The sequence below is a fragment of the Podarcis pityusensis genome (assembly GCF_964106645.2).
Source record: "Podarcis pityusensis genome assembly, chromosome: 17".
NCBI classification, from domain to species: Eukaryota; Metazoa; Chordata; class Lepidosauria; order Squamata; family Lacertidae; genus Podarcis; species Podarcis pityusensis.
The window spans coordinates 21,624,507-21,649,322 of NC_138042.1; the positions used below are offsets into that span (position 1 = coordinate 21,624,507).

The 24,816-nt window shown below is 40.4% G+C and overlaps 1 protein-coding gene across 26 annotated transcripts in view; it reads right to left on the reverse strand.

Annotated features, from left to right (window-relative positions):
• The window catches only part of PTPRD (protein tyrosine phosphatase receptor type D), a 722,358-nt gene that overhangs the window by 450,210 nt on the left and 247,332 nt on the right, over positions 1 to 24,816 (reverse strand). For all 26 annotated transcript variants that reach the window (XM_080987670.1, XM_080987673.1, XM_080987664.1 and 23 more), the window contains exon 3: positions 23,044 to 23,083. The gene's annotated coding sequence lies outside the window, so the exon portion shown is untranslated. The remainder of the gene's footprint in view (positions 1 to 23,043; positions 23,084 to 24,816) is intronic.

Below are 24,816 nucleotides of genomic sequence, written 5' to 3' on the forward strand. Positions count from 1 at the left end.
CTGTCCAACCATCTCGTCCTCTGTAGTTCCCTTCTCCTTGTGCCCTCCATCTTTCCCAACATCAGGGTCTTTTCCAGGGAGTCTTCTCTTCTCGTGAGGTGGCCAAAGTATTGGAGCCTCAGCTTCAGGATCTGTCCTTCCAGTGAGCACTGAGGGCTGATTTCCTTAAGAATGGATAGGTTTGATCTTCTTGCAGTCCATGCGACTCTCAAGAGTCTCCTCCAGCACCAAAATTCAAAAGCATCAATTCTTCAGCGATCAGCCTTCTTTATGGTCCAGCTCTCACTTCCATACATCACTACTGGGAATACCATAGCTTTAACTATATAGACCTTTGTCAGCAAGGTGATGTCTCTGCTTTTTAAGATGTCATATGCATGTCCACTATTTAAACACACAGAATGAATTCAAAATTGTGACCATATAAAAGGAGGCAGCTATTTAAGCATTAAACACAATGAATCATAGATCACAATCCTTTTAAACTTTGGGGAAATTCCACTCAAATAATGTTCATAGTTCTATAAATAAGCTGAACAAGTTTTAATAATATTCTAAGTCAGTTAAATCCATAAGGTTAAGTTGGATTTTTTTCCCTTTAAATGGCTAATTATGTATTTTCATAAGTGTGCATAATACATGTTCACTTGGGTCAATAATACAAATTTTTAAAAATCTGCCTAATGATTCACTCAAGAGACGATAATCTAATGGGGAAATAAAACATTTTAATAAAAGTTGTCTTTTAAAATACTGCCTAATTACATATGCAGCCAAAGGTCCAGCTTGGGAAATGAACTCCCAATAAATAATACAGTAATTGTAGAGATTTCTATGAAAAATGTACTTTAAGAAAACCGCCAAGGATATTAAATACTAGAAACTGTGTTTAAATACCAAAATACTTCTTATAAAATGAGGGAGGGGACCCCATAGAAGCCTGAAATCTAGGCACAGGCTTGTATTTTCACCTTCACTGATACCCTATGTTCTTTCACAGATGCATGTAGTGCAAACAGAGAAACATATGCTTTCATATGAGTCTGCTCTGGCTTTTGCCCATCTTAACTCAGCCCCTTCCAGCATTTACTGAGATCTCTTTGGTATTTAATATTTATGTATGGACAGAATTCCCACTTGCTCAGCAGTTTCCATAATAACTGTGGCTTTCGCCTGCTTCTTTCCTACAAATGTTGGTTTTTACTTCACTTGGAGAGCACAGAACTGTGAAATCTGTGTTTTTAAATTGCTGTGCTATTCCATAATGCTTCTTCCCTCTGGTACATAATTTTGTTGTCTGAATCAAGCAGCAGAAGTGGTCGTGCTATAATAATGCAATAAGCTGGGACTATGCTAGTAGAAGGCAAATCTTTAGCTTTGGAGTCAGCTGCTAAACAAAGGAACCTCTACTGAAACGACTCGCAATCCCTGCTAATGCTAATAAAGAATCAATAGAAAGGAAGTTTTAATTTTCAGAAACAAGCTGTGATGTCTTGCTGGGCTGCAAATTAAGTCTATGAGAGCCTGGGTCCCTAGACCTGACTGGCTTGTAACTGAGGAATTATCCACAGTCCCAGCTCTTATATTCCAGAAGAAGAGAAACCTGTAACTGTCCAAAGCTGACAGACCATGTCTTTAACTCCTGAGTGGAACCATTTGCTCCCTGTAGATGTGGCAGGCAGGGAGCTGTTCCCTGGAAGACTTCCCCAAAGGATGGCATTTGACAAACCTGAAACTTTTCAGTTCTGCTTTGTGTGACTCATCCTTGCTGCAACTCTCGGCTTTCTGGCTTTCTTATTGACTTAATCCAGCATTGCTATAATCTATCAAAATTTCAGGTAAATCCTTGGATATGAAAAAGGCCTACTTTCTTTTGTATTGCATATGAATGTGAAATATACTCAGAGTCTTGCAGTGATTTCATGCTCTTTATTGCAGCTTGTAAAACAGTGATTGAATTTTCCCCAAAACCTCAGGATTTTATATATATATTATTTATACAATGAGTCCCGTCTGATTGGCTGATTCTGCTTCCCTCCTGGAGCCTGATTCGTCTTTTCCTGCACGCCAATCAGTTGTTGCATTCTAAGATCCTACCAGCTTAATAGGCTGATTAACTTCCTCCTGGAGCCTGATTGGTCTTCTCCTGCAAGCCAATCAGTTGTTGCATTCTAGGATCCTACCTGCCTATTGTTCTAGGACCCAAGCTTAGTACATAACAGAATGGTTATTGAACCAACTTAAGAGAGAGAGAGAGAAAGAAAGAGAGAGAGCGCGCGCGCGCACACACACACACACACACACACACACACTTTGGAGATAGGGATGCTTCCAGCCACCTTTCATTCTCTTATTTCTCCCTTTCCCCTCATTCCAACACCTAACTATATCTAATTAAGATAGTGTTTGAACTCCCCACTCTAAAATATTTGGAGCTCAGCAGCCCACATACCTTAGCCTGTCCATATTATACACAGCAACTTTGGAACACTGTGCAGAAAAAAACAAAATTCTTTCCAAGTTTTTGCCATATATCTTTTTGATAAAGTTTAATATTACCCTGTTTGAGAATTCATAGAGGAAAAAGGAATGCTGTTCTGCAAAATATATAACTTCATGACATGGTGTGGAGGCGGGTGGGTAGGGATTGTTTAAAACATTAAAGTGGCAAGTCTTTTGTGAGAGGAATGGGGTCTGTATTGATGTTTTCATGGCACAGAAGAGCTGGATAAATTCTTCTCTCATGAAGAACACAGTGTGGAAAAAGAGTGTCATATTTAAAACATGTGTGAGCAAATAAAACAGGCTTTTAAGGGTTTAATTCAACCTTGAATTTAAATCTTATTTTGAGGCAAATGGATGAATAGAGCCAAGATGAGATAATTTAAGTATCTATTTACATTGTCTGGAAGGATTTAAGTTCATTATTGGGTACAGGCCATAAGCAGCACTTGCTGGAAGCCCGTGTTATATCATTTATTCATTCTGCATAACCTCCAGTAGATCAGTTGCAGAGGGAGGCAGTCAGGGATAAAACTCTGGGTACGGTTATTTCATAACCCATTAATATTCTTATTTGGGGGAAATGTAGGGAGTGGAAAATAGGAAAGAAAAGTCAAATATTGATGCAATCACATAACCTTTCCTCAAGGGCTGGAAAGATTTATCCTGGCAAAATTTTTGTAAGAGACGGCAGGATGAAGGGGCAGGAATCCTCCTAGGGGCTGAAATTGTTAATCGCTATGGAAACACAAGCACTCTTAGAAAAATGTGCTCTTCCTTACTGGTGTCTCTTGTTGAATGTATTGCTCTCTGGAGGGCTGTAAGACCACTTGGCTGCTATCAAGCCGACTGCAGGCAGCTCCTGACTGGAATGTCATCCTTTCCCTAAGCAGGAGATTCCCAAGTCTCTTCCTAGCTAAACAAACCCACTCCTGAAGGCATCTGTTTGCTATCAATAGATATAGGGCTGCTGTTGCTAAAGAGGTGAGACACAAGAATCCTGCCGTATAAAACTGCTTTAACTTAGGCTCATTCTAGTGATAAGGTTAAAAAAAAAGGTAAAGGACCCCTGGACGGTTATGTCCAGTCAAAGGTGACTATGGGGTTGCTGTGCTCATCTCGCTTTTCAGGCCGAGGGAGACGGCGTTTGTCCACCGACAGCTTTCCGGGTCATGTGGCCAGCCTGACTAAACTGCTTCTGGTGCAATGGAACACCGTGACGGAAGCCAGAGCACACGGAAACGCCATTTACCTTCCCACTACAGTGGTGCTTATTTATCTGCTTGCACTGGTGTGCTTTAGAACTGCTAGGTTGGCAGGAGCTGGGACAGAGCAACGGGAGCTCACCCAGTCATGGGGATTTGAACTGCCAATCTTCTGATCAGCAAGCCCAAGAGGCTCAGTGGTTTAGACCGCAGCACCACCCCTGTCCCTAGTGATCCAGTGAGATCACTTAGCTACAGTGACTATTGGCCTGCATTCACAAAATGCATCAAAGATGCAAAAAATGCACAAACTGAAGGGTTTGAGAATTCTTCCCCCTTTGGGGTATCTTGGTGGTGGTAGCTGCAGCAGCATGGGGGGGGCAGGGGCAAGAGAGAGAGAGAAGACCACATATTGTTAGGACGACATCATATAATATGCATATTATATGCTTCAGTTATATGTCCCGATTACCCCTGAGTTTGGCATTGCTGTTTGCCGCTTATTGGAATTGGGTTGAAAACATCTTCAGGGTCACAGTTCCCCATATCTGCTATAAGGCATTTGCTTCTCATTTCTGGAACAGTGGTACTGAACTGGGCTGCGTACATGCCATATTTTTAAAGTGTGCGCACACACCCAAATCTTGGCTAACCTAGTTTGTTAAGGGTGCTGGGAACTGTAGCATCTGTGAATTTGAAGGATTCCTTGTGGGGTGCTTTAAATGTACATTGGGCACACAGCCTTGGTGAACTCTCAATGCAGCTTTTTAATCAGTGAAAACTGGGGTGCCCCTCCCAAATATTCCTCCATATCTTTATGTAAATGATAAACACTAGCTCTATAGAAACTCTGTCTCTTTTTGCAGCGGACATGCAAAAGCCTCTATTTCTTTAAGTTCAGGAGTTAGCGTGGACACATGAAACAAAAAATACATACAGTGGTGCCTCGCAAGACGAAATTAATCCGTTCCGCGAGTATCTTCGTCTAGCGGTTTTTTCGTCTTGCGAAGCAACCCTATTAGCGGCTTAGCGGATTAGCGCTATTAGTGGTTTAGCAGCTATTAAAGTCTTAGCGGCTTAGCGGATTAGCTGCTAAAAGGCTATTAAAGGCTTAGCGGCTTAGAAAAAGGGGGGGAAAGCGAAAAAAAAATCTCAAGGCTCGCAAGACATTTTCGTCTTGCGAAGCAAGCCCATAGGGAAATTCGTCTTGCGAAGCGCATTGAAAACGGAAAACCCTTTCGTCTAGCGGGTTTTCCGTCTTGCGAGGCATTCGTCTTGTGGGGCACCACTGTACATAGGTGGGAAATATCAGTAGGTTTGGGGAAAAAACCCTCAAGGTTTGCAGAAGTACAATACACCAAAGGGGAAGGGGGAAAGTAGCTCAAAGACAACTGAAAATGTAGCAATGGAATGCTGGCTAGAACACGTAACATAAGTACAACATACTGTGATATTTTATTTTAGGTCAAACTTCTATCATCTGTCTGTCTGTCTATCTATCATCTATCTCTATCTATCTATCTATCTATCATCTATCTATCTATCTATCTATCTATCTATCTATCTATCTATCATCTATCATCTATCTATCTATCTCTATCAATCTATCTATCGATCTATCTATCATAATTATCTATCTGTCTATCTACAGCTATATCTATCTATTATCTATCTATCAATCAATCAATCAATCAATCAATCTATCATCTATCTATATCTATCTATCTATCTATCTATCTATCTATCTATCATCTATCATCTATCATCTATCTATCTATCATCTATCATCTATCATCTATCTATCTATCATCTATCATCAATCTATCATCTATCTATTATATCTATCTATCTATCTATCTATCATCTATCATCTATCTATCTATCTATCTATCTATCTATCTATATCTATCAATCTATCTATCGATCTATCATAATTATCTATCTGTCTATCTACAGCTATATCTATCTATTATCTATCTATCAATCAATCAATCTATCATCTATCTATATCTATCTATCTATCTATCTATCTATCTATCTATCTATCTAATCTATCTATCATCTATCTATCTATCTATCTATCTATCTATCTATCTATCTATCTATATCTATCTATCTATCTATCATCTATCCATCTTCTTAATGGCATTGTTTTTTTCTGACTATTTTACATCTTTGCAAAGTAATCTGTTTGTGTTCATACAGTAAAGCCACATCTTATGCATATTTAACACACATGACTTCAACCACATGCGGTTGAAGGTGAGCTAGTGAGTCAAAATGACCACCAGTGGACTTGGTGCAAAAGGAGCTTTGACTGTTCCCCATGGACATGTCCTGACTGGCACGCCTTGGCATTGGGTGCCTTTGGCCGGTGACACGTTGCCTCTGAGAGTGGTGGGGATGCTCTCGTGAGATCTTGCATGACATTGGATTGTACCATGAGAGCTCCCCAGAGCATCTCCATTACTCCCAGAGCCATTGTGTTGCTTACAGAGCTTGCTGAGCAGGACTTCCCTGGGGGAAAAAGGCTGAGAGCTTAAAATCTCTGGGTCTGCTTGGGGTTTCCAGCTTCTCCCCTTCCCCTTATAGAAGGGGGGCTGGCTAGCAGTGGGGCAACTCTAAGGATAATTTTGGCTATACACGACTTTTGTGTATACACATATTCCTTGGAACTGAACCTTCACATATGATGCAAATTGCCTGTATTTTGTACTATAACCATACTGAGATTTATTTATTTTTTCTGGTTCTAGTGCAATATTTTGAAAAGCTGATCTGCATTTTAAAACGTTTGGAAGGAACCAGAGACTCATAGGCATTCTTGTCCTTCTGTACACATGCACATACATGCAGAAAATAGTAGGGAAAGTATAGGGTGCAGAAAATTATGTCAGCAAAACATTTATTATTTTTTTTAATGTGCAAAAGTGGAATGCTGTGGCACTTTTTTTTAAATCTGCAAATATCCAGTGTGCAAGGAACAACTTAAAGAAATTATGCATAGGGCAGTGGGATGACCATGCTTGGAGAGGGAGGTGTCACTATAATTACACTGTATTTATATTTTCATCAGTTGTTGCTGAAAAAAGAAATGCTATGGGAGAAGGTAGCTAATTGTAAAAAGAAATATATTAAAAAATTGTCTAGCAGTACCTTAGAGACCAATTAAGTTTGTTCTTGGTATGAGCTTTTGTGTGCATGCACACTTCTTCAGATACAATGAAGCAGAAGTCACCAGACCCTTATATATATAGTGAGAGGGTGGGGGGGGGTATTACTCAGAAGGGTGGTGGGAATGGGTGATTGGCTGATAGGTGTGGTTGTTGATGGCTGTTAATGGCTGCAATTGGTCTTACAGGAAAAAGCAAGGGATGAGATGGCCAAAAATAGGTTTATCATGTATCTGAAGAAGTGTGCATGCACACAAAAGCTCATATCAAGAAGAAACTTAGTTGGTCTCTAAGGTGCTACCAGACAATTTTTTGATATATTTCTACTGCGTCAGACCAACACGGCTACCTACCTGAATATTGTAAAAAGAGTTTGTGACATTCTAAGCTGCTTGCAAGTATATACAGTGTCTGTCTATTGTAGCACATTGGTGGGGGCGGGGCATCTGTAGATCATGCAAAGCCATGAATCTTCTTAGCTCCTGGGACACCATTAGATAAGCCATTTCCCTTAATCAAGGATACATTTGCCCAGTAACTGTGAAGATGAATGAAGTAAGAACTGTAAAGCACTTTGTACACTCTGAATTAGAAATTATGATACTAAGAGCCTCATAGTTTTAATTGCATTTACAGGTGAATACCAATCCTTTCAGAATCAAGCTTCTATAACAAAATAATAATAATAATTACCTGAGATCCTTAAATCTCCAAACGACAGCTTTGACACTTACCTACTTTATGGCAGTATAACTTCATCACTCCACCAAGTAAACCAGCTCCCCACTATTGCCTGAAGTTCTGAAACCTAATCATTTACTCAAAGTTACAGCCATGTTGGTGGTGCTATTAGCATGCAATTATTGTACAGCAAGACAGAAAACCAACCGAAGTTGTGAGTCGAAGCAAAATTTGGATTACTACCAGGGTGATTTCATTAAGACATTCATTAATGCACTATTTTCCTTTTTGAATGGACTAAAACCTCTAAGGAGTTTAAGGGGGGGAAATAGCAAAGCAGCAATAGACACCAGCAATTAAGAGCGTGATAGGCTTTTTCTCTTGCTAAGGGGTTCTGTGTATCTTAATAACATGTTTGAATTTTTGTCTTATTGTTTGCTTTAGTTGGTACTCCTGTTGGATTCTTTTTTTCTCATTATAATTGCAAGCATTATATCAATGAATGTGCCCCGGCAATCAAGCCTGTGGTTATTACACTGCATAATAATATACATTTTAACAGTGAGTTGGCCAATTATTTGAAGTTCCATTCTTTCTACTGGTATAGCCACTTTGTGCAGGCTTACAACTTTGTATGCATGAAGGTTTGTATATACTGAGGTTGGTCTTATGTTCCAGTGGTTCCTTAATAATACCAGTGGTTTAATTATTGTGTTGTAACATGGGCTAATGCGATATGGTAGCTGCTAAGGTTATGTAATGAGATTCAGTTCAGACCCTAGTTCAGAGATTTCCCAAAGCCCAGGAAGCCTTTGCCCAGCTTAGGGAAGGAGGCACGATGCTCACATGGCTGACTTCCCCACCCAATCGCAATTTGATTATTAGAGACATAGACTGGGTTTGCCAAGGGAGTGCCAACTGCATGGTGACTTGCCTACTATAACATATTTGACAGTAACTTATGTGGTCACACGGACATGGTGCAAAATGTACTTTTGAGGTCCATTTGTTTCAAATCTCTGAATCGGGAGAACTTTCCCAATTTTCTTCTCCTGGTGCTCGGCCCTTCTTGAGGAGAAAGAGGATTTTTGGCAGGTTTGGCCATGATAATATGGACAGAGGAAACACAACTGAATCTATGTTTTTGTGCAAATGATTAACATACAAATTATGGACTCCCTCTTCAAGACATATGTTATGTATTCAGTGGCCTGTGTTTGCCTGAGCTTTAGTCTGAACTAGGATTCTGAGACCCTGTGTTCTGAGTTGATACATGATATCCAATCACATAGCATTTCAGGGTTTGGGCTACTGGCATTGGCTCTTAAGCTCTGAGTTACAATTCACAGCTTGGGAGTTTAGACAGCCAATCATGTTGAGAGTGGGAGTGGCCCAAGCCTTCAGGAATACATATAAGCAGTTGCTTTGCACCTGTTGTTCAGGTCTGTTTGCTCAATAAAGTTTTTTTGCTACTATCACTACTTCTCATCTCATAGAAACCCACGTACTCTTCAACATGCATATACTGAACCCACCTGAAGATGACACAATTTTCATTTTGGGGTGTTGGGGTCAATGTGTGAGACAACCTGTTTTGGAGATGAATGATATATACACAAGAAATAATGTTTCATGTGTTTGCAGGTATCATGACTGTATAAAGTTTTGTCTGAAGAAACACAAGTGTTATAAGAATTTAGGTATGCAGGCGCTACTTGCTTCCAAGTCAGTGAATATTCACTATAGATAAAGTAAGCATTTGTTCTCTAATTAAAAAATTACATTATCAGTGCAAAAAGAAAAAAGTTAAATAGTAGAATTAATGGTAGAATTGTGTTCTATTAACACCAGAGATTGTTTGTTTGTCTCCCTCTGTCTATTTCCGTTCTTACCCGCCCTGGTCAGAGCTTCAGCCAGGATCTTCTACATTTTAGTTAATGTCCCTTCTTGGCTCTTCTAAAATGCATGAAATGAAGTGCTCACAATTTTAGATGAAGTAATATCCATAACATTCTTGACCTACTTCCTGAAATTCATTTAGTCCACCTCACCATATGAGAAACAATGTGCACCTAGTGCTTAATTTGTCATGAGCGGTACCAGAGCTTGGCACCTGCCAGTCCCTGCCAGACTGAAACCATTTCATTAGACAGTGCTGAATGCAGACTGCTGTTACACGTAACCATTTGGTAAGCTTGTCATCTTTATTGCCACACCATGTGATGAATGCTATGCTCCTTTGCTTTCCCAGTATCTGATCAGGTGTGCAAGTGTGATAACATTATCCTTTCCACTTGGCAAAATGATCAGTGATAAGGTGGAATGGGCTTACTGGAGACTGCAGCTCTAGGTTTTTGTTTTTCTTTTAGTGCAGGAACAATTACGTATGTCATCTGCCAGAGTGCAAAGGTAAGCAGCCAATTCTTCTTGATCTGGCAAGTGAACATGGTGATGATCAGGTGTTTAAGTTTGATTGAGACAGATTAGCACAGAGGAAGGCAGAGGAAGAAAAACAGAGGTGGGATACGTCTTTCTTTTTCTTTGATGCGGTTCCTACTTCTTTCTAGCAGTTGAAATGGTAACATTTCTTGGCGAGAATGTTTGCATCTTTAATTAAAAGTGCATTGCTATATTTCAGCTGTCTGAAAATGTTTCCTGAAAGCTCAGCGTGTTTCACAAGTTGTGCCTATAAGCAGCAGAGTTTACTCACAGGAAACTATGCATAGGACTAATCAGGGCTGTCTTAAGCATATGCAGTGCTGGAATGCAAAGATCCACCCCCCCCCCCAGGTTGCCCAGTCCCAGATGTGCAGGAGGGCAGAGCTGGCCGGCTGCCTCAGCGTCTTGCTGGCTCGGTCACCCCTGAACTCGCGGCGCAGAGCCACTTGCAGCAGAAGAGCCCACCACAGCACTCCGACCGACGAGCGGGCTTTTCCCCGGACTCAACTCTTGGGCCCTGCACCCCTAGCGCCTATGGGTAAGACGGCCCTGGGACTAGTGGTACATAAATTGAGTGTTATGCTATGTACTGTTACTCTCTGGGGACACACACACATACAATGCATATACCTGCATCTGCATTTTTGGACTCTTCTTGGGTCCATGGCTATTGACACTTTTGGGGTACAGAGCTAAGCATGCTGTTAGTGTCTCCTTTACTTCAAACTTTTCCATAAAAAGGATGATAGAAGTTCACCTTATATATTAGAACAGTATATGGGCAATAATGTGCTTCCTTCCTATCATACACAATCATGGCTGGGCAACAGAAAACCAGTTTCCATGCTTCTGTAGATAAAGGCCACCACAGCTGACCAGAATTCGAAATGAGTACACTGTGGTAACTTACTGTGTGGTAAGTGTTTGTTAGTAATTATCCTACCTGACACAGTAAAAGCATGCAAAATCAAGCAACTGTATGGCAACACTGAATTGCTGGCGGCAAATTGGGTGGTGGAACTGAAAAGGGGAGCACAAAGTTTACTCCAAACCCAAGAGAAGTATGTCTCTGTTAAGATGCCTGACCTGAAGACTGGGAGGAAATGCGGAGAAGAAAATTGCACTTAAAAGCACCAGAAATGATATATGATGAAAAATCATCACCCTACATACGGTGCTGTGGTCTAAACCACAGAGCCTAAGGCTTGCCGATCAGAAGGTTGGCGGTTCAAATCCTCTCAATGGGGTGAGCTCCCGTTGCGCGGTCCCTGCCCCTGCTAACCTAGCAGTTTGAAAGCACGTCAAAGTGCAAGTAGATAAATAGGTACTGCTCCTGTGGGAAGGTAAATGGCATTTCCGTGCACTGCTCTTGTTTGCCAGACGCGGCTTAGTCATGCTGGACACATGACCTGGAAGCTGTACGCCAGTTCCCTCGGCCAGTAAAGCGAGATGAGCGCCACAACCCCAGAGTCATTCACAACTGGACCTAACAGTCAGGGGTCCCTTTACCTTTACCTTACATATATGCCATCTCTCCTGTCACTAGATGTTGGGTATCTCTTGAGTATGAAAACATTTATCTACTCCTAGAGGCAGAGTTTTTGTCAACTACAGATATATATTATTATTGGTTTTTTAAAAAAAACCATGGGGGGACTGAATGCTATTGAAGGAAACAAGTATATACACTGGGTGGGGGATAAGGAGCGAGGCTCGGTTCATTTTTATTTATGTGTGTATCCATTCACTTCATTTGTAGTCCATTTTCTCCAATAAGCGTGGAAAAGAAACATGCCATAATTGCACTGCAGAACAAGGGAGACCAAATGGTAAATGGCTGCAAATGGTTCACAGATAAGTGAGGTGATATACAACAAGAGATCGGAGGAAATAGCAGAAGAAGAAGAAAGGACGAGAAACCAATTTCATATATAATGTGCATTCCCTAAAGTCAAGGCAAGGTGACTAAATAGGTTGTGAGAAGTTTCTTCAAAGTATGGAAAGGTCACTCGCAAACCAGCCATAAGATCACAATCTCTCTGTGTATTTGAAACATGGCAATATCAGCAAATGAATATATCCAAAGGGCATAAGGATTCCGGAAGTGCAAATTGGTGACTAATTTGGGCCTTACGGAAAGTTATCTGAATATAGCAGGGTCTTCCCCTGTTTCTCAAGCCTTGGACAAAGGTGCACATTAATTTTAATTTTCTCTGACTCACTTCATTTATCACTGGTTCTACCCTGGAGATTTTATATGCTTCAGATCAGATTATTCCAGGTCACGCTTGTTAAGAGTAGAAACTTTGATGTTAAGCGCTGAAATGTCTTGTCAAAATAGCTCTTCTTCTGTACTATTTGGATTGAGGTCCTTCAGTTAGCCAGCTTTGATAAAACGGGATATCCCTAGAGAAAGACATCGATGAGGATTTTTTTAATATAAAGTTGCTTTCATCAGTGTTTTTGGCCTCTTTTTGCTTCCCGTAGGTAACATCTGCCAAGACTTTCTTGAGCTTTAGTGAGATCACAGTTTGGAATCAGTATGTGACCCATTGAATGGCTCATTTTTGAACCAAGATTATGAAGCTCACGAAAGGAATAAAACTTGTTCACTTGGTCAACTGATTTCCAGTTATTTTATTGTGGCCAAATGCTCTACCTCTGCTTACTTGCACCTGATAGCGAGTCGAAATTGCTTCACTTCTGTTCGTGGAAGTCTCTATTGCAGGCTTCCTCAAACTTGGCCCTCCAGATGTTTTGAGACTACAATTCCCATCATCCCTGAGCACTGGTCCTGCTAGCTAGGGATCATAGGAGTTGTAGGCCAAAAACATCTGGAGGGCCAAGTTTGAGGAAACCTGCTTTACTGGACCGAAACTCCTCATACCAACAGAAGGGGCCCTTCCACAAATGCAAAGATTCAGCTGGATCCAATGTACTGCTCTTTGGTTATTGTTCTACAAAACTGGGTGGTGGGGAGTGAGGATAGCATTTCCTCATGGTCAGCCTCCTGGGAGTCGCAGACCAGAAGTGAATGGCGCCCTAGGCGAAACTGGACAGAACAAAGGATAGAAAAGTTGGAGGTTTCTGCATGTGCTCACACCTCCCGATCCAAGCAAGGAAGTGCCATGACCACAGTTCAAGGACACATTTCAGCCATGCAAAAGTTCTTAAGAAGGGTATGGAGCAGGGGTGGTGAAGAGGACATGAGGCCTGGGAAAGGAACATGGCCTACAAAGAATTCCAAGGGTCAGACCTGGAAGGTCATGTTTATCCCCTGGGCTTGAGGTTCTCCATCTCTACAATAAACTAGTGTTTTAATATACTTGACCACATAATTTATCACTATTGTCTGTCTGTTTAAATGCTATTTCCAATCTAAGTGTTCTTGTTAGTTTGTGCACATGCAGCAGTGGTCTGAAAAACTATTGCCTTATTGGGACTTTTTGGTAAATTTCCAATTGCAAAGTGGCCAACATGTTTACTGGCTATCTTGCCTACCGTGTGAGCAATCGGAATAATCTGCATGCACCTTATAATATCTTTGGGGAAACAGAGGTAGGAAAAATGCAACTTTCTGAAAAAGAAGATACATTTCTCTGTCTAATAAGTATCCATTATATGAAAATTAAAGTCTGTAACAAAACATTTATGTATTACTTTCGTTAATCCCAAATTACCTTTTTAATGAAATCAAGAAGTGGAACATAAATTGGTTAGCCTATGTTTTCTTGAGTTGTTGCTTTGCTATTTACAGATGTATTGTAATTTGGGGTAAGGAATAACAAACAGTACCTTCTTTTACAAATGTAGCTAATTTAACAAGGCAGATTTCAGGATTAAAATGGCTATCAGCAGACAGGAATTCCACAGATGATGTTTCTCCGACACTTAAAACAGTTCCACATGGGGCACTGTTTTCTGAAGATGTAATTCCTGTCCATTGCTCTAGACACTTAAGGCAAGTCAACGCAGGGACAGAAGCCCAGAAAGGATTTTGGATGTCCTAAAGCAGCCTTCCACAACCTGGTGCTCTCCAGCTGCTTTAGACTACAACTCCCATCAGCCTCAGCCAGTATGCCCAAGGCAAAAAAAATAATGATGGGAGTTGTAGTCCAGCAACATCATTCTTTTAGCATCATCATAAATGTACATTTCGTCCAACAAACAGTTTAGCTTTCCAACATAACACATAATCTGGATGGTAGGAAATTATGGACTGAAGTGGTTAGGTAAAAATATGAGCAGAAGTATTTGCACTGTATTTCAGAGGAATTTGCTAAAGGCAAAAATGGAAAAATGCTTAATAATAATAATAATAATAATAATAATAATAATTTATTTATACCCCGCCCATCTAGCTGGGCCTCCCCAGCCCCTCTGGGCGGCTTCCAACAGAAGATTAAAATACAATAATTCATCAAATATTAAAAACTTCTGCAAACAGGAAATATTATAACATAGCTTCATTCACAGAATGCATTGTGGGAGAAGATGGCTGCCCAGCTAGCCACTAATTGTTGGGGGAAATTTATGTAAATGAAAAACAGTATTTATGTCCCACTTCTGCTGACCCTGCCTTTACTGCTAAGGTATTCCCCACTCCAAAAAGGTTTTTTAAAACTTTTGCCTGCCTCCCACTAATGCGGTTAAAGGATGACCTCCCACTTTCATGGCCCATCAGTAGAGTTATGAAAGTGGCAGGATATTTTTTCACTCAGCGCTATACAATACAAAGTACATAAAGACTTGTTTCTACGGAAGGCATAAGCAAGAGGAAACTGTTGATGAAATGTTAGTGAAACTTTCTGCTGTGAAAGTAATCAAATTTCCAGTCATTTAGCTTTGCTTCCATTTGTTGCATCATTACTTATCATTATGAAGGCTTGTGCTGAACTCTTAGGATGTCTCTTAATCTTTTTTTCCAAAGAAACAGCCTCTTTAACACCAAAAAGGGCAAATGTCCCATCAAGGTCCCAAATGTCACATAATTTTTCTCTAGTTGGGGCCATCTCGGGCAGCAAGCTTTTACTGCAGTTCACTCAAACGAGGCCTTTGACTATGTCGTTCTAAAAATAGCTGCATATAGCGGCCTTCCATTAATTCTTAACTTTTTTATTTTAGGGGGGAAAGAAAGAAAATAATTTCAAGCTCATTTTGTTTACAGCACATATTGGACAGTGTCACCTTGAAGACCACTTTCCCCCCTGGGCAAACCGTGCTCTTGTTTAGATCCAATGTTAAGTTAAAGTTACTTTAATGATTCGCAAGGTGAGGTTGGGGGTGTTGGATTCTGCACATATTCAGGCAAATAGGTATACTGAATTCACTGTAGGGTCCTGAGGTCGTGTTCCCCCTTTACAAATTTAAAGTAGGATCTAAATGGGATATGCACAAGCACATTCCTATATGTATAGACACCCAATCTTGTGTACACTTTATGTTTCAGACTCAGGAGTTAAATATCACATGTATCAAGGGTATGCATAAAGTAACATGTGTGTGTATGTGTACACACTATTTGGGCATATCCGTGGGGTGACGCATGCATATGAACCTGTGTTCTCTGTTGTTCACCTGTGTTCTCCTAAATTTGTTCAGCAACTCAAAGAGATTCAGAATATTTAGTGGAGTATTTTACATATGTCTGTGTTGGTGTTTGGGACTGCAGGAGCTTCCTGTCGCCAATCGGAAGCTGTGCCTTGGTTTCCAAATGTTTTGGAAGTTGAACAGACTTCCGGAACAGATTCCGTTCAACTTCGGAGGTACCACTGTGTATACTATACAGTGGTACCTCTGGTTACATACTTAATTCGTTCTGGAGGTCCGTTCTTAACCTGAAACTGTTCTTAACCTGAAGCACCACTTTAGCTAATGGGGCCTCCTGCTGCCACCACGCCACGGGAGCATGATTTCTATTCTCATCCTGAAGCAAAGTTCTTAACCCGAGGTACTATTTCTGGGTTAGCGGAGTCTGTAACCTGAAGCATATGTAACCTGAAGCGTATGTAACCTGAGGTACCACTGTATATGAACCTGATCAGATTATTTTTAAAAGTATTAAAAATGCTTGTAAACAACCTTAAGCAGTGTATACAAAATAATAAAATGCATACTATACAGAATAAAACAATAAAACAATATAAAACCTGCATAAAATTCTACAGCTGACCAATAATATATGTGATCAATGTCTCTATAGTCATACCTTGGGTTGCGAATGTGATCCGTGTGGGAGGCAAGTTTGCATCCCACAGCGTTTGCGTCTGCGCATGCACGTGACACGATTGGGTGATTCTGTGCATGCGCGTGATGTCATTTTGTGTTTTTGCGCATGCGCGAGTGCCTAAACCCGGAAATTACCCATTCCGGTACTTCCGGGTTCAGCGTGGTCCACAACCCGAAAACACGCAATCTGCAGCGTTCGCAACCTGAGGTATGACTGTAATCTGAAAATGCTTGGGTGAGTTCTAACTGATATTAAAACCAAAAAGCTTCTGGCACATGGCACAAGACAGATGCCACCACGCTAAAGGTCCTACCAAGTAGCTGCAAGATGGATTTCAAGACCATGCAACACCGAAAAGAGGGCCTCTTCAGATGAACTCAGTGACTGAGCAAGCCTATAGGGGACTTTGTTTTATTTATTAAATGTATAAAAATGCTTTTCAATAAATATTTCCTGGGCATCTTACGACAAAACAGTATTAACCAGACAATATATAAGTACAATGTTTCCAAAATGAATACAGCATGTAGGATTTGGGTTAGGGAGAAATATTGTCTGTTTGAACAACAGAATATAATAGGGCTTCCTAATCCAATCAATGCACATGAAGAGGAGCAAGTTTGTGCCTCCCTCCCTCAATATTCTCATATGCCTGCCTCTCTGTTTCTTCTTCAGACTTTTATACTGAAGCCTTTGAAAAACATCCTATGGGCAAAAAGCACAATATGTTTAGGCTGTTTTCGTATGCTTGGTTTCCTGGGTTAAATGTGGTCAGCAGGTCATGGAGTCTGAATCTGTGTGTGCTGGATTTTGTGCAAGTAGGCCACATTCAGAGTACAGCCCTAAGTGGACGTTCTAGGGTGTTTAGGCCGATGTGAGTGCTCCCACTCTCCTCTGAGCATATAAGGCCATGGGTGAAAGATGCACAGGGTTAGTGGTTAGGGGTTAGGGTTCTGCCCCAGATTCTTCTGACTGGGTCTGCAAAAAAGGTGTGGATTTCTATACAGTGGTACCTCGGGTTACATACTTCAGGTTACATACGTTTCAGGTTACAGACTCCGCTAACCCAGAAATAGTGCTTCAGGTTAAGAACTTTGCTTCAGGATGAGAACAGAAATCGTTCTCCAGCGACGCGGCAGCAGCAGGAGGCCCTATTAGCTAAAGTGGTGCTTCAGGTTAAGAACAGTTTCAGGTTAAGTACGGACCTCCGGAACGAATTAAGTACTTAACCCGAGGTACCACTGTATTGTTAGCTATTCTAAAATGATTGTTTAAGCTATGTTTCGTTATGCGAGCATACATGGTGCTTTGCGATCCACAAAAGGCATGTTTCTGTTAATGCAACACTACCTATCTCATCTAGGATTTGTGCTGAAACTCTCATTGATGCCTCTGCCTCTGATTGTTGCGTTAAAAAAACAACAACAAAGCTCCCATTCTCTCACACACAACGATAAGTCAGTAATTAGACATAGTGGATTTGTACAAAACACAAAAGACCTCTCCTGCAAAAACTGGTACTCCCTTTGTATCTTAATTTGAATACAATCCACACTCCCTCTGGTTAGGCATTTCTGATTTATCTGTTTCCTTGGCAAAATCTGGAGATTTAAATCTTTATGAAAAATGAAATACATCATAGGCAGCCTTAGCATTCCCTTGTGGTCGAGGAAACCACCTCAACTAGAGACAGAATTCTCTTCTGCTGTTATAAGCAGGCAAAATGAGAAGCTTATTATATAAGTGACGGTTTTTATAACCTTGTCGGCTTTCATGAAGATTCAATTTTGGAAATGACGTCATTACTGCCATGGTAAGAGTGAATACCTGCATGCTGGATAAAATGGTGATTCATTGTAAGGATGGCAGCAAAATGAGAACATATTACTTATGGGGAAGCATCCAGAGTTAAATTAACACATTTTGCTAGGATTTCAGTGATTGTGGATAAACAAGTCCTGGGAGCTTTTCTTTTCACCCAATGACTGAACTCACTGTTCAACAAGGACAGCAAACAAGGAAAAAATATTGCATCAGAAGTAGCACTAATCTTTAAAACCTGTATGTAATTAGATCACGTCATTTGCGGAAAACAGGGAGACTCACTTGCTAACTTGCTAAGAAAGTTAAGTTGTTTCTGTGGAAAAGACTAGCACCTTTCTATCGTAGATATCAGCGACAAACCTGCTGATATATTAGCAAGCTCCTTTGTTTTAAGGGCAGTGGTTCCCTCCACCTAACATTAGCCAGGCACACAATCAGAGACACCCCACTCTCACCATTTCAATAGCCTTTGATCTCCATAATTAGCATCCACTTCCCTCACAAGTAATGTAAATATACACATTACCATAAATAAGCAAATTGCTGTAAGTCTGCTTGGAAGAAGTAATGGCTTCCAGGAAAGAGAGCAATTACAATTTTCAGATCTCTCTCTCTCTCTCTCTCTCTCTCTCTCTGTGTGTGTCTCTCTCTCTTACTGGGACTTTTGATTTTCTGCCTTATGTTATTGACCCAAGCTGTTCATGCTTCATTAAGACAAACAGCAGTTTTGCTACTGGCTTCATTGCAGACCCTCCAAGTGCTCCTATTTTCAAGGGACGGTCCTGGATTTACAGAAGCTGTCCCAGTTTCTGATGTGATCCCAGAATGTCCCTCTTTTCCTTAGGGTGTCCCTATTTTCATGAGAGAAATGTTGGAGGGTATGGAATTATACAATAGCCACCCACCCACACCCACACCCCGAATCAAGGAGATAAGAAACTATACAGTCTTTAGAAGACATCTGGAAGCAGCCCTATATAGGGAAGGTTTTTAATGTTTAATGTTTCATTATGTTTTTATATATGCTGGAAGCTGTCTAAAATGCCTGGGGCAACCCAGTCATATGGGTGGGGTATGATGATGATGATGATGATGATGGAATAGAACCAAACCGAATATTCTGAACATTAATTTCCCCTTTAATCTTAAGGTTCAGACCATTTCTAAAACAACTTTCCTTCCTTTTATCTATCTTCTTATATTTGGCTCTGGTACTTGCATCTAACTTGAAGCTGGAATATAAAACAAATATAGGATCATGCTTTGCTTAAGTGTCAAGTCAAGGACATATTCCTATTGACAGTGGAAAGCTGAGGTTCATAAAATGCACTTTGTGCAGTAGATGCAAGCTAAGTACAGCCATGGACCAAAACAAGTGTGCTGGTGGTCACATAATCCAATATCAGCAAAGGAAGAAACAAGATAGAAATACAAGTTTACTGATCTGATATCAAATTGAAAAATAGTTCAAAATGTTATCATTTCCTTTATTCAGCAATATGCTTAAACCAGATACATCTAGGGGAGATGAGATAAACAACAGAGTTAGCAAAGTAATATTTTGCTTCGAGAGCCTACAGTGCTTAGCTAGAAAGGATAATATAGAGGGAGAATCCGCAGGAGTCCCTCTACATTTTAGACTCAGTGTTTGACTGCTAAACTTTGTGTACAAGGAATTAACCCACCAGGAAAAAACCCAAAGTATCATATAGCATGGGGGTCATATTCAAGCTGTGTAGAGACCCTTATGTGTACAGATGTGTACAAATGGTCTCAAAATTCTCCACCCTATGCATGGGGAGAGAAAGTGAGTGGACCATTAAACAGAATTGCTCCAATGTTTTTGGTGAGGTGGCTGTAGATCAGCTTTATTTTCCCCAAAGGGTTTTTGTGGCGGCAGCAGCAGCAGCAGCAGCAGCTGTCTCTGTAAGAGTGAGGAAGAACTTCAAGAGCAACGTATTGGCAGCCTGGCCACCTCCCCCCCCCCATTATTCCACCATGCCCCTGACCTAGTGTTGTTCCAGGGCCTTTGTGGTGGTGGTGCAGAATGTTTGTTGTCACCAGAGGTGCCAGCTTCTCCAGAGGAATGGGACCCCCGGCATGACATTGCATGATGTTGCAAGGAGCCAGGGGTGGAGCCAAACACTCTCTCAAATTTGAGAGGGACCAGCCCCCTCAAAAAATATATTCAGGGGGCTGAAACTGTCTTGGTCTCTAGGAGTCGGTGCCTAGTTGTCACAAAAAATGGTAGGGGAATATTTAATGAAAATTCTGCAAAGTAGTCTGTGTAGGATGGGTAAGAAAAAGAAAAAAAAATATCAGAAGAAAGTATTTTGATAAGTTTCAGTTCAGCACTAGAGTTTTCAACACCCTCATTATCTGCACCAAGCATCTGATTTCCTTTAAGGCTAAATACAGGGGCAATGTGGTCTTCACAGATCCACTGATGATGTTATCCTAGCTTTTCAAAAACAAATAAGTGAATTAGATGCCACACAGGAGTTCAAATCCATGTGGATTTAAGGTACAACTAAACCACTGTAGAAATTAAATCGAAAGGTGGTATATGAATGTTAACAGTTAATAATACTTTTGTTGTTTTTATTAGAACTTGCAGTGGTTTGCAAAAGGTAATTACGGGCTTGCTTGCTTGCTTTCAAATACAAATGTAAGACAAACTATATTGGGACAAACCCCTAGCAGAGACATACCTCACTGTCTCCATTCATAGGTCCACATTGTCTTTCACTGCATTATCAGAACTATTTGTTTCAAACATTTTTAGAGCCTGTAAATTATATGTACTTCAACCTGGATTAAGTAGAATGGTTTTTCTTGTTCTGAAGTGTATTGATGTCTAGCCATCAGCTGAAATGGGTCACATGGTCTCATCCCAGTTAAATAGATTGTCACTAGCAATCAAAGGTCTATGGCCCTTTATGAACTCACTCCTGTTTTTGTAGATTTCATTATTGTACTTCTCCTGCCATTAATCTATCTTCCTCTGCATCAGGATTTGTTTGCCTGCTCATATTATGAAGCCCCTTCAAATTGCTCTCTGTTCCACCCTGACGGGAGAAAATCTAGGAACTGCTTCTCCAACATATCACCGTAGGTAGATCAACAGGCTATTTTAAATCTTAAGATCATCTTGGATTTTTAATATCAGTATTTAGCGTGGAAACAGCTCAAATGAAATGTTTAATATTTCTAACTTTGAAGATATTTAACAACACTCTTAAGTATCTGTTAAGCATGGCAATGGAGCCATTTTGCATTTTATTTGGTTCTTTGAGAATTATCTTGAAGGACTTAGCAGTTTGTGTCCTGTCATAATGAGCCACAAAAAGTCCAAAAAAGTATTCATGCTTCCTGATGCATAAGGCCCCAACTCCTTGCAATAATACTTCCGATTCATGCCTTCTTAAAGTTTTTTCTTGCTCCTCACATACGGAAATTCTCTTACCCAAAGCCCAAGGACTATTGAGGTTGACCAAATAAAGCTAGACTGGACAATGTGTTTTGGCATGCCTTTCCTATTTCCTCCATTGCTTCCTCTGCAGAGGAGATAAGGGAAGTGGCATTTGAATGTACATTTCGGTGAATGCTATTGTGTATACATTTGGTGTGTTCACAGAGCATGAATGAAGATGAAGCTAGGAGAGGTAGGCATGGGAGTAGTAGGAGCAAGGGAATATGCATATAATTCTCAAGTGCTCAATGTCAGAAGATGATGCCACCTTGAAAACTAAGATTCCAATATTCCAAGAACCAAGATTCCAAGCATAGTATTGTGCATCAGCTCACACACTTACAATGAGCTACTTTTGCCATTTGGCCAGTCACCCCACTTTTATGAATAATCACTTTGAGGTCTTCACAATTTCTTTTTGTTTCTACTACGTGAATAATTTGACATAATCCACAAACCTGGCCACTGCTAAACCCTAACGCCACATAATTCATGAGCCTGTTGAAAAGCACCAGTCCCAAGCTAGATTTTTGGGGACCCCATTTCTTGCATGTCTCCAGGGTGAAAACTGTCCATTAGCAATCTCTATCTCTCTTTAGAGTCTACACGTGGATCCTGGATGAACACATCAAGCCATGGACTTCAGTACCACCTCTACACTGATGATAACTGAGTTTTATCACTTGATCTCAGAACTTTTTCCTTCAAGTTGATTCACACATCCAACTCGCTCTCTGATATTTTTGCTTGGACGTTTCATCACCTTCTCAAACGCAGTATCTTCAAAAACCAAACTTCACACATCTCCTTCAGATATGACTCTTAATGCTAAACTCTGTTTCCATTGACAACATCACCATACACCCCATTGAAAAACCTGCTTGGGTGCTCAAATCCCCTTTGCAATTATGTCAGGGGAAGTAGTGATTAGCATGCTAGTCTAGCCCCCCACTGTTGCTGGCCCCATTAGCCTTCACAAATTGCAGGTCTGTCTTCCAGGATTCTAAATCACATGGAAAGCTTCCTCAAAGTAAATAAGGCATCTCATTGCAAATATTCACTTTCCCAGCATGTGGAAAGGCAGTAAAGGCCATCATAGGGAGGCAACACAGGAGGCGGTGCCAAAAGTCTCATTCCTGCCTTCCCCCTTATCATGTGAGTCTTAAACACCTGAAGGCTTTATCTTTGTCTTTGACAACAATCTTATTTTGCAAATGAATTACAATACATTATTGTGAAGCACCATAGATATTACTGGTAAAGGTTTGGTAAAGCATAACATGCAAAGCGTACGGAACCAGTAAACTCCCTCATAAGTGATTCTAGCCATTCTACAAGTGCAAATAAATAAATAAAAAATGTTTCCAGATATAATTCAAGGAAAAGAAAAATATAATCCGCAAAGCTTCTTTCTACTTTCTACTTCAATTCAACTTCTAGATTTTGTCCGGCAATTCCCACTTTGAGATTAAGCATATTCCCCACCGTCATAAAATAAAGCAGTTGTAAAAATCTTACTTTGGTGTTGTTAGATTCTGGTGTTGTATAGACTTCTCACCTAAAAGAAAAGAAAAGAAACAAGGTTTCATAATCTATATTCTCATTATTCCAGCATCAAAACAAATTGTGTCTTTATTTTACCCAATGAAATCACAAATGCTAAGACATAAACTACATGAAAGAATTATAGTCAAGACATAATAGCAAAATATATAAGCGAAAAGTTCAGCTTATAAAGAGGCCCCCCCCCCATTTTACTTCATTTATTTCCATTTCTGAATTATACAACTCCGCGAGTTGATATCATTATTATTTGTAATTCCGATGCATTGAAGAAATCATATAAGTGATTTATTTAGATCGGAGAGATTCAATCTATTATCCTGTTATCTAGCAGGGGAAAGAGTGTGTGTGTGTGTGTGTACACAAACACACACCTGTATATCTTGTTCAGCAGTGCTCTAGGACATGGGTAGGCAAACTATGGCCCGGTGGCCGGATGCGGCCCAATTGCCTTCTAAATTCGGCCCGCAGATGGTCCAGGAATCTGCGTGTTTTTACATGAGTAGAATGTGTGCTTTTATTGCATCTCTGGGTTATTTGTGGGGCATAGGAATTCATTCATCCCCCCCCCCGAAAAAAATATAGTCCAGCCCCCCACAAGGTCTGAGGGACAGTTGACGGCTCCCTGTTGAAAAGGTTTGCTGACCCCTGGGGTCTAGGACAAGTTGTCAGTAGTGGGGAAAGCAATTGGGAGGTCTTGTTTTTATGAAGCAATACTGTAATGTGTATTTTGACTTTTTTTTTGAGATACAGGCACAGTGCAAAAGTAAAAATTGAACTTGGAACGCCATCCTACTAGGAGAAGTCCCCTTCATTTTAAAATATATTATGTTTCATTGGGTCAGGATCCTTAAGCACCAGCCGATTCCTTTCCTATATCTTCCCAACTTTATTTTCTTCAAGGCCTGATGTTTATCTTGTCCTCTCCAGGATACTGACAGAGCCTCTTCCTGCCTGCCATGCCCTGCACTCCGTGGCATTAAAGCATCTCAGCAAAATCAGGTTTCCCCGCCACCACAAAACTCCTTTTGTAGCATGTTACAGTGTAAATTTTAAGATGACTAGGCAACAAGAAATATTTATATGATGGTACATTTGTACTGCTACACAGCAAGATGTTTTGATATATATTATGTTTGTATTTAAATCACAGTTCTTGTGTAGTGTGGTCTATTTTTAGTCTTAAACTGAAAAACAGATAGGAGAAATTATACATAACAAAGGAATCATCCCAGTTACTCAAAAAGGTTGTTTTGCGCTGGGAAATTAATTGACTAAATTTGTATTCAAAGCAGCAAGGGAACAAATTAGACTGCAGGTAAGGAAAGACTGTGACATGCTTTTGCTAAAGGTTTCTAAGCATGATATTCTATTTTGGCTTGGTGTTACTAGAAACCAAAATAACACCCAGTGGTGTAGAAGCTTACACATGATTCCTAAGGACTGCACCAGTTGCCAGGTGTAAATGGCTTGCATTAACCTGACAAAAATATATATAAATATGGTGATAGCAGCAGGCTGTTAGGATGACAGTCTTCTGAAAAACTGGCTGATCGGGCTCTCCTCCCTTCTCTTTCAATTGCCTTCTAGCAATGGCAAAGTGACTGGAATATTTCCTGCCCCTTTCTTTTGTGCAAGCTGGTTCAGCCATTTATTTCAGGTCCTGCTGCACAATTCCCCCTGTGCTCTTTCCAGCTAAACTGTATGCCTAACTCAGTAACGAGGATG